Below are 9,360 nucleotides of genomic sequence, written 5' to 3'. Positions count from 1 at the left end.
AGTTGGAGGTTTTGGGGGACCTGAGTAGACCAGTAGTTGGAGGCTTTGGAGGAAATATGCCATTCTGGTATATGACATGGAATTCTAGCTGTTCAACAATTCCTGGATCTTCTTTGTTGGATCTTTTAGATCCATCAAATGAAATTGATGAAAGGTCTGGACGGCCACAGAGCCACGCTGCTGGAATGGATTCAGTGTGTGGTCTAACATTGTTTTGTTGAAATATGCAAGGCTCTGGACTTCACCTCAGTCCTTTTGAAACGAGCTCTGGTCCAGAGAGAACGGCAGCGGTTCTGGATGTTCGTATCTGGCTTCTTTGTGGATGAACTGTGTTTACACATGGTGATGTGTGGAAGTCTTCCTGAGTCAAGAACCAGACCTGGTTTTAATGCAGAGACCCTTGAGGACTTGAAGGTCACGACCTTCAGCCTCGTCCTTTGAGCTCAGAGGTTTCTACAGATTCTTCTAATCTGGTCATGAGATTATGAGCTGCAGTTGATGGAGATTCAACATCTTGTTGAGGAACTTTATTCTGAAATCGATTATTTGAAGACAGATTTTCAGAGAGTGGTGAACCTCTGCCCATCTTTACTTCTTAAATATCCATCATCTCAAAAAGTCTCGTTTTATAGCCAGTCCTCTTATTGACGTGTTGACAGTTCACCTAATTGTTGCCAGATGTTTCTCCAGCTTATTGCTTGTTGCTCCTGGAACAACTCTTTTGAGATGTGCTCAAATTAACTTCAAAGTTACTTTATTTTTCTTTAAAATGCTACAACGTCTCAGTTCAAACACAATGTTTTTACTGTTTTATCGAGGAAAAAACGTGTTTGAGATTTGTTAATTATTGCATTCTGGGGAGGGTTGTGTGTGTTTTTTTTAAATAATACTCACATCCCCACTTTTCAGAATTGGGGTTGAATGATAAAATATGTAAAAATGAGATATATAAATATTTTATATCGTAATAAATTCTAATACTGCAACACGAGTTGTTAATTTATACACAGACGAAGCACAGAGAAATTATTCTAAGTGTAGGGACCACCAGTGGGACGGTTCAGGACCAAACGGGCCATCTTCAGCCTCACCTCATGAGTTTTTGTTACGTCGAAGGCGAAGTCACTTTTCTCCGTTGGTTTCTTTGTCAGTATTAACAGAAAAACCGTTAATTGTTTACAATCTTCTTTGTTCCACCGAAGCAAGAAGACAGTTGGAGGAAAGAAAAGCGCTCACTGCAACATTTCTTGTTTGTACAACAGATGTGGCTCAAATGGTGTGTATGTTTTATATATTTAAAAAGTTCATTTTTATTATTTACAAATAATAATAAAAAAAGAATGTGTGACAAAAAACGTCTTTGACAAGTTATTTTAATTACTGAATTTTATTTTATTACTAATTATGTTATTAGTAGCCAAGTCCAGAGGTGAAAACTTTGACAGGTCAAAGGTCACATGAGGGGATTAAAAAACAAGAACACATCGGGGACCTGACGTCTCAGAGAGAATACAGAGTGGATTCTGAGTGCTGAAGAAGCCGAAACTGAAGCAGAACAGCTAAATATCAAAACAGAAGCTAAAAGCTCAAAATAACCAAAAGCTAACGACATTATTTAAAGTAGCATTTTGCTGCTGCTCCTGAAGGTGGATACAGTTGTGTAAACTGGCCAATCACAGGAGAGCAGGTGTGTTTCTCTGGTTGTGAGTCCCTCTTTACTTCCTGGTTCTTGTACTGGCTGGTTACAATTTTTTGTTTTTATGCTGATTGATTTGTTTGTTCATGTGGAAGTGACTGTGAGTCACCTGTCGCAGAGGGCGTGACTTTCTCCTCACCTGGCTGATGTGATCAGCAGAAGTGGTGTGTACACTCCGTTTGTTCTACCATCCTATTTTTTAAGGACTTTATTATGATAGGTGTTACAGAAGGGACACTACACCGGTCCCACAAGACGCCCTGCTGCTTTGTTTGGCTGCAGAGCTTTGAAATATTTGCATGTTTTAATTTGTTGCTCTGGGTCAGCTGGTCCAGTCAGCTGTCCTTGTTCTGCTCAGACCTTCCTTGGTGGACTCTCACAGCCGGCTTGAGTCACCATAATTAGGCAGTGTCTTACCTGAAAGAAGATTGGCTGGCTGAACTAAAGGCTGGGGTCATTTTCAACTACCGTATTTTTCGCCGTACATGTCGCTTCGCCCTATAAGTCGCATCATTCCAAATATGTCTAAAAAAAGTGGAAAAATCCATAAATATGTTGCTTCGCCGTATATGTCGCGTTTGTTACGCGTCACCGTTGACAACCCGGAAATGTGGGCCGGTGTTGTGCCAAAAATCGATGGGCTGCCAAATGGCGGCCACGAGAGATTACCATTAAGATAAAATAAGATTAACACTTAAAAACAATTATTTGTTTGCTCGAAATTCATAGTAAAGGTGTGTCTCAGTCTAACGTTTGCTTAATAAAAGGACTTTAACGGTCAAATCAGCTGCATTTCGCTGGGGCGGTGCAGCTGGTTTGAAAGTAGCTTCACGCAGCGAGCAGAACGAAGATGGGGAGGCTATGGCAAGCCGTTTTTGTCATTAATAGCTGGTGAAGATTCTCAGTTACCCAGGACATGGTAAATTCAAGAAATACAACAAAGTATAAAAGTCCAGTTTTTGCATTGAACTTTTTTTGACTTTGTCATTATAGCCACGTTTATCTATTACATGATACAACGGCATGCCTTACTGCTACTACTCCTCTGCTTCCATCTAGTGGCTGAAAGTGGTACTGCTCTTTTTTTTTTCAGTCAGAATGAATGAAAACGATCATATCTCAGCCAAAAATTGGTTTATAAATATTGGAAAAAAATCCATAAATATGTCGCTTGGGCCTATAAGTCGCAGGGCATGTAAATTATGCAAAAAAAAAAGTGACTTATACAAAGAAAAATATGGTACTTGTGTGTATGAGGCCCATGTTTGTTTTGTCTGCAACTCTTAAATATTATACATATTTTTGTTTACTTTCATATTTATGTTTCAGGTTGGAGGTTGAAGGTGGAAGTCCAGGCTGGTTCCCTTCCCCTTGCGTGCCATGCGTCACAACTTTAGGTGAATTTCTGTTCTTGTGTTGCCTTAATCCATTTTTCTGTTTAGTTGACTGACCACCGGAAAGCCTTCGTTAAACTACAGTTTTTTTGGCAGTCATCATTGCCACCATTAAAATTTTTTTTTAACTAGTGTTAATGAAATTTACATTTTATCTTGGAGCACAGTCTCTTAAACGAACCCAAGTGCCTTTTTTTGTGTATAAATTATTTCCTTGGGTGAAAGGTGGTGTTGCAGCAAGTTAGATAAAATAAAAATATTCATACGCCACAGGAGCAAAATTGTAGCCTAAAGCCAAATGTTGGCTAAAAGTAGCAAAAAGTTAGCTCTAAACTAAATATTCTTTCGGCTTCTCCCTCTTCAGTGAGCAGACTCATGAAAAATGTGTCTGTTTTACACTGGATTCCCTTCCTAATGCAACCTGGACTTGAACCCGCAACCTCAGGATTACAAAACCATGGCACTGACCACCAAGCTACCACAGCCTTTAGCCTAAGCTAAATGTAGCTTAAAAAAGGTAAAGTTCACTTGACCACCTTCATTGATGAGGAGGTCCAAGTTTTTTTATTTATTTATTTTAATTTATTTATTTATTAATGGGGACCTGAATTTTGTTCCAGCAATACGGACCAGCTACCCAAATAACATTTGCTGGAGGGTTCTGGAAGGGAGTTGTGGACAAACTAAAAGTGTCCTGGGAGTTTGACTGACCAGTCCACACAGTTGTGTAGTCTACATGTTTGTAGTGGGTATACTGTGTTTAGAAACCAAAGTACACCAGTTAGTACAATGTAATCGTCAGTTCATTTTGATTTTCTGGATCTTGACGACGTACCTCTGTGATCCTCAAGGCATTCTGTGGGAGTTGCTGCAGGAGTTAGGGGATGCTTTAAGGAATGTCTCTGTAGAACCAAAACTGAGTCAGTTCCTCTAAGTCCCAGACCATGGTTTTCACCTGGGACAAGATGGAACCGACCCTCCAGTTCAAATAAACTCTTCCCCTGAAGCAGAGGAGTTCGAAAGGTCTTGTTTGTGAGTGGGAGATGGACTGGCGAGCCTGCAGAAACGAGGGTGTTGGTCCGGTTTGTCGTGATGAAGAGCGCCGCTAAAGATCTGGAGGAACTGGTCTATGTACGTTCCAACTCTGGATTATGGTCCTGATGTCTGGATCATGAACACAAAGTCCTGGATCCAAGCAGCTGAAATGAGCTTCATCTGTAGGGTGGCTGGGCTCAGCCTTAGAGACAAGATGAGGAGCTCCTTCATCCGGGGGGAGCACTGTAGAGCTGCTGCTCCTTAATAAAGAGTCCACTGAAGTGGTTACTTGATAAGGATGTCTCCAGGACACCTCCTGTTCAAGGTTTTGATTAAAGGAAACCTCAGATCAAACCCAGAACTTGTTGGACGGATTTTATGTCCTGTCTGGCCTGCGGACCTCTCAGGACCGCCCTCTCTATAGCTCCTCCTAAAGGGAGGAGTTATAGAGAGGGAAACTCCTCCTAAAGGGAGGAGCTATAGAGAGGGAGGTATTTTCTTCCTGGATCTGTTTCCTCCATGACCCAACCTTGGACAGGTGAATGGGATGGATGATCAGGGTTCTTCTAAACAGGAAGGCTACCTGGTGGCTCTTTCGTATTTTTGTCTTGGTTGACTGTTTGTACCATGAAGGACCTTTCGGCTGTTTGTGAAGAGCTCAAATGATGATTTTTAGAAATTGTCAGGTTTTCGTCAGGGGGCTCTGTCTCCTACACGGCCCTGAACAGGAAGTACAACCCCAGGTCTCCACCCCACTCGTCTCTAGCTGCGAGTGACTTCAGCTGCGAGTGACTTCGGCTCCACAGTGGGAGGAAGTGGTGGTGCAGCGTTCGTCTTTATATTTAGTCTGGTGTTAAACGTCAGCTGAAACAAGAGAAACTGTTTCGTTTTGGCACTTCATCAGCCTTTTTACTGTCAGAGTCGTGTGGGCGATTCAGTCATTTCTTGAAGGAATGCATATCGCCCGCCGCCCTTCACGCCAGTTTTCACCTGGACTCGTGGCTTCATTACTCAAAATATTATCTCACAAACTTGTTAGTGCTCAATGCGTTGTGAGTGACTCTCAGCGACTACCACGCCACGTTTCAGTTCAAATTCTGTAGAACCCTTTGAAGTGGAGCCATTTATGCGCTGGTTCAAGTTGTTCAGCTACAGTGGCCATCTTTAAATGGATTTACTCCGAAAGTTAATCAGCTGTAGACGTGCATCCAGCAATTAGTTTTTGGTAGTTTCAGTAAAAAAAAAAATTTTTTTTTCCAAGTCAGGTGATTCTTTTGATATTTTGCTGACAGGGTGGACTAACAGTTTATACCAAAGTAAATTTAAAGCAAAGATCTCATACAGTCGGTTGGCTACAACCACACCAAATCTAACTCAGTATGTTTGAAATTAGCTGTTATAGCCAGCTTAGTGTTTTCTAAGGTCAGCTGGCTGTGGCGGCCATCTTGAATCACTTGACTCTAAAAGATTTAATCAGTCATAGAAATAAAACCAATGATTATTTCTGAGAATTTCATTAAAATCCATCAGGTCTCCTACTGTGCCTCCGGGAGCATCCTTGGACACCCTCACCGCCCTTGTTGTCTCCGCCCCCCCCTGCGGAATGTCTACGTCACCATGTGCTTGTATGTGCGGGGTGTTTTTTTCATTATCAGGGTCTTTCTTCTCAGCCAAAAAGAAAGAGTTTGATAGGATTTCTTTTTTTTTTTTGCCTCCAATTTCTACGTGTTCAGTTTCACTACGTTTTTGTCTGTCTAAACAGATCTCACTTGTAAATGAGTCTCCGAGGCTCATTGTGATTTATCTGCCTAAATAAAGGTTGAATGAAAAAGGTGGGTTATGAGACATGTCAACAGAAACACACACGAGAAAGCATTTAATTAATTTATGTTACCAGAAAGGCTTCGTGAACTAAAAATACGAACATGCAGAAAAATGTCCGTGTTGATGGGTCTAACTGTATGTTTGTTGGAGTTATTAAAGTATTTTAAAATAAAGATTGCAAAGATGCATAAACAGGAACATAAAAGGGCATCAAAGGATTTCACAAGTAAAAAAAAATAAAACCCAGACTTTCAGGAAGTCTTTAGATCTTTCATGGTCTGTTCCTGCACACAGGAAGTGGAACCTCATGTGTGACCTCACTGAGCAGCAGAGATCCTGAGAGACTCGTGTTCCTCCGGTTAAATCAGCACGGGGCCCCCGAAGCAACATCTGCCCACAAATCCCCCCGCCGGCTTCACGGTGCCAGCCGAGCCCACGGGTCACCGCCTCCCGCTTCAGAACACGGACCACTGTGGAAAAGCAGATCACATGTCACATCGCAGGTCACGATGTCTCTCCCTAGAATAAGTCATCCAACAGGTCAAAGGTCACGCATGAAGGGATAAAACAACCCCAGAGTACACGAGTTGAGCCTGAACCAGACAAAATACAGCACAAATTCTGAGGGCTGAAGAAGCTGAAACTGAGCTGTGACAGCTAAAAGTAGCAGAACAGCTACATCTCAAAATGGTAGCTAAAAGATAAATATAAGAAACAGAAGCTAAAAGAAACAAACTTCAAGCTAAAGGCTGAAATTAACAAAAATGTAAAACTAGAAGCAGCACAGTGCTAGCTAAAAGTAGCAAAATACTATCCTAAATTTAATAGCAGTAAAACGAGAGAGAGGTAAAATAAATGCTAGCATAAAGCTAAATGTAGCATAATGCTAGCTAACAGAAGATAAATATTAGCTAAGAGCTAACAGTAGCAAAATATGAGTTAAATGTTGAAAAAAATATGTCTTTGAGCTAAAAGTACCACAGTGATTGCTAAAACTTCCAAATACTAGCTAAATGCTAAAAGTAGCAAAGGTGTAAAAGTGTAAAATACCAGCTTAAAGCTAAAAGTTGCACAGTGCCAGCTTAAAAACAAAAGTTACAGAACATGAGGTAAAAGTTGAAAAACACTAGCTTATAATTAAAAGTACAACGATACTTGCTAAATTAATTAAAATGCTAACTATGAGCTAAAAGTTGCTAAAAGTGAGTTGAAAGTTTTAAAATGCTTAAAGATAACACTAGCACAATGCTAGCTACAAGAAGTACTATCTTTGAGCATAAAGTAGCAAAATCTAAGCTAAAATTAGAAAAGCTAGCTAAAAAAAGTAGTGAAATGCTGAGTAAAAGAAGAAAAGTACAAGGTAAAGTTTCAAACTACGAGCTACAAGCAGCTAAAAAAACTAGCTCAACTCAGTGCAATGCCAGCTAAAGTTGCAAAATACTAGCTCAGATGATGTCGAGGCAGGGCGGCCGACTCGGGACCTGAAAGTCGCAGGCTCGATCCCCCAATCATTGCACGGTGTCTCTGAGCATCACACCCTATCCCCAGTTTGCTACCCGGTGCTTTCAACAGCTGCCCACTGCTCCACCTGGGGGTGGATGGGTTAAATGCAGAGAACCCATTTCACCTTTGTATGGGAACATGCAGTGATGACAACACATACACATTATTTTTAAAGCCTAAAGTGCGAAATCACAAGCCAAACGTAGGTGACCTAACCAGAGGGACTTTAAATGTACAAATTAAAAAGAAAATTATTGAAATAATTGGAAATCTCTGTGTTTAAGTTTTTTTAAGAAGTATAAAAGTTTAATTTTACCTAATGTAAAGTAAATGGTGTGTAAACCACACCATGTTTTTATAGTTTTTTTGATCATCCTGAAAAACATGAACAGATACTTATTCGGCTAGCCAGTTGTGGTGGGTCAGTGGTCAGTTCTTCAGTCTCATAATTCTGAGGCTGCAGGTTCGAGTCCAGGCTGTGTCTGGAAGGACATCTGACATAAATCCTTGCTGTGGTGAAGCCCTGTAGGAAGGGAGCAGACAAAAAAAAAACTCATTTGGCTATTAGCGTAGCATGGATGAAGATTTTTGCTCTTCTCTCCAGTCCGTTCTCGATGGTTGATGTGTCTATAAGGAATTAACCGATTACAGTTACTATTACAACTGTTTCCAAAGAAGATGTTCAAACATGGAGGACACCAAGTGACAAAGACCACTTTGAAAGACTAGAGTGACTGAAAACTTTAGTGCAGTTTGTTATGACTAATTTTAACCCAACATAACTGAAGAAGATAAGTTTGTCTGAGGGGAAAATGTTTAAAAACAGAAGCTGAGAGATCAAATCAGCAGAAATAACAGATTATTTTAGATCTGCTGACCTCAGAGAAGGATTTCTTGGCTTTGACCTGGTCAGGTTGTGCAGCAGCAGCAGCAGCTACCAGCAGATGGCACAGTTCTGTAGGAAGCAGAACAAAAAGCTTCTCTGAAGGAAACACCTTGCATGAAGCTGGCAGATCAAGTCTGCACGTGTTTTCATTGTTTTCAGTTCCATCAACTTCCGACCCAAAGATCAACGAGAGGAACCTTCACCAGAAATACATTTTAAGGGTTTTAATCTGCAAAACTTAAAGCAAACCTCAGCTGAATTTCAGCCACGTGGTGCCGTGTAGCAGAAATATTAATTTACTAATGACTTCATTCATCATAACCAATTAAAATGTACATAAGAGCAGAAACATACTTTGGTTAAATTTTAATTTGATATTATGTATCACCTAAACGTTAAGATTCTGTTTTTTTTATTTTTATGATTTGGGATAATTCGTAGGGATTTTGTTTTAATTTAAATGTCTCTGAAAAGAACATTGCAGATGGGGGAAAGTTAATAGTAACGAGTATCTTACCTGCTGTTGCCCTTTGAATAACCTGTTTGGAGAAAAAAGGTCTGAGTGAAGCTGCATCAGGTCACGTGAAACTATTTTAACTTTTATCTAATTTCAGTTTCTCGTTACATGACTGTTTACATAGAATTTTATAGTAATTTAAAAGCAGCAGCATCGAGCTGTAGCACTTCCTTCAGGCATTTATATTTATATTTCTGACAAACCCAAAGAAACATGTAACGAAAAACTGCTGGTGATTTAAAGTTTTTTTTAAAGTGTTTGTGGGGACCGCTATGAAACTTCAAAGACTGGAGTTGTTTTAAAACGGCAGCAATCTTCTCCGTTAGCGGGCTAGCCATTAGCTTGTCAATGTAGCCAGACAACCCAGTTTTAAAGTGGACTTGAAGTGGTTTGAAAAGAACTCACCTGTAAAATTTCATAGCAGTTAATGTGAATGATTGTTTTATGAATAAATATTAATATAATTATGAATGTCATACAGTTATTTGAACAGAAACAGGATAAT

Source organism: Nematolebias whitei, chromosome 16 (genome assembly GCF_014905685.2).
Source record: "Nematolebias whitei isolate Nwh7 chromosome 16, NemWhi1, whole genome shotgun sequence".
Lineage (NCBI taxonomy): Eukaryota > Metazoa > Chordata > Actinopteri > Cyprinodontiformes > Rivulidae > Nematolebias > Nematolebias whitei.
This window is presented reverse-complemented; position numbering follows the sequence as displayed.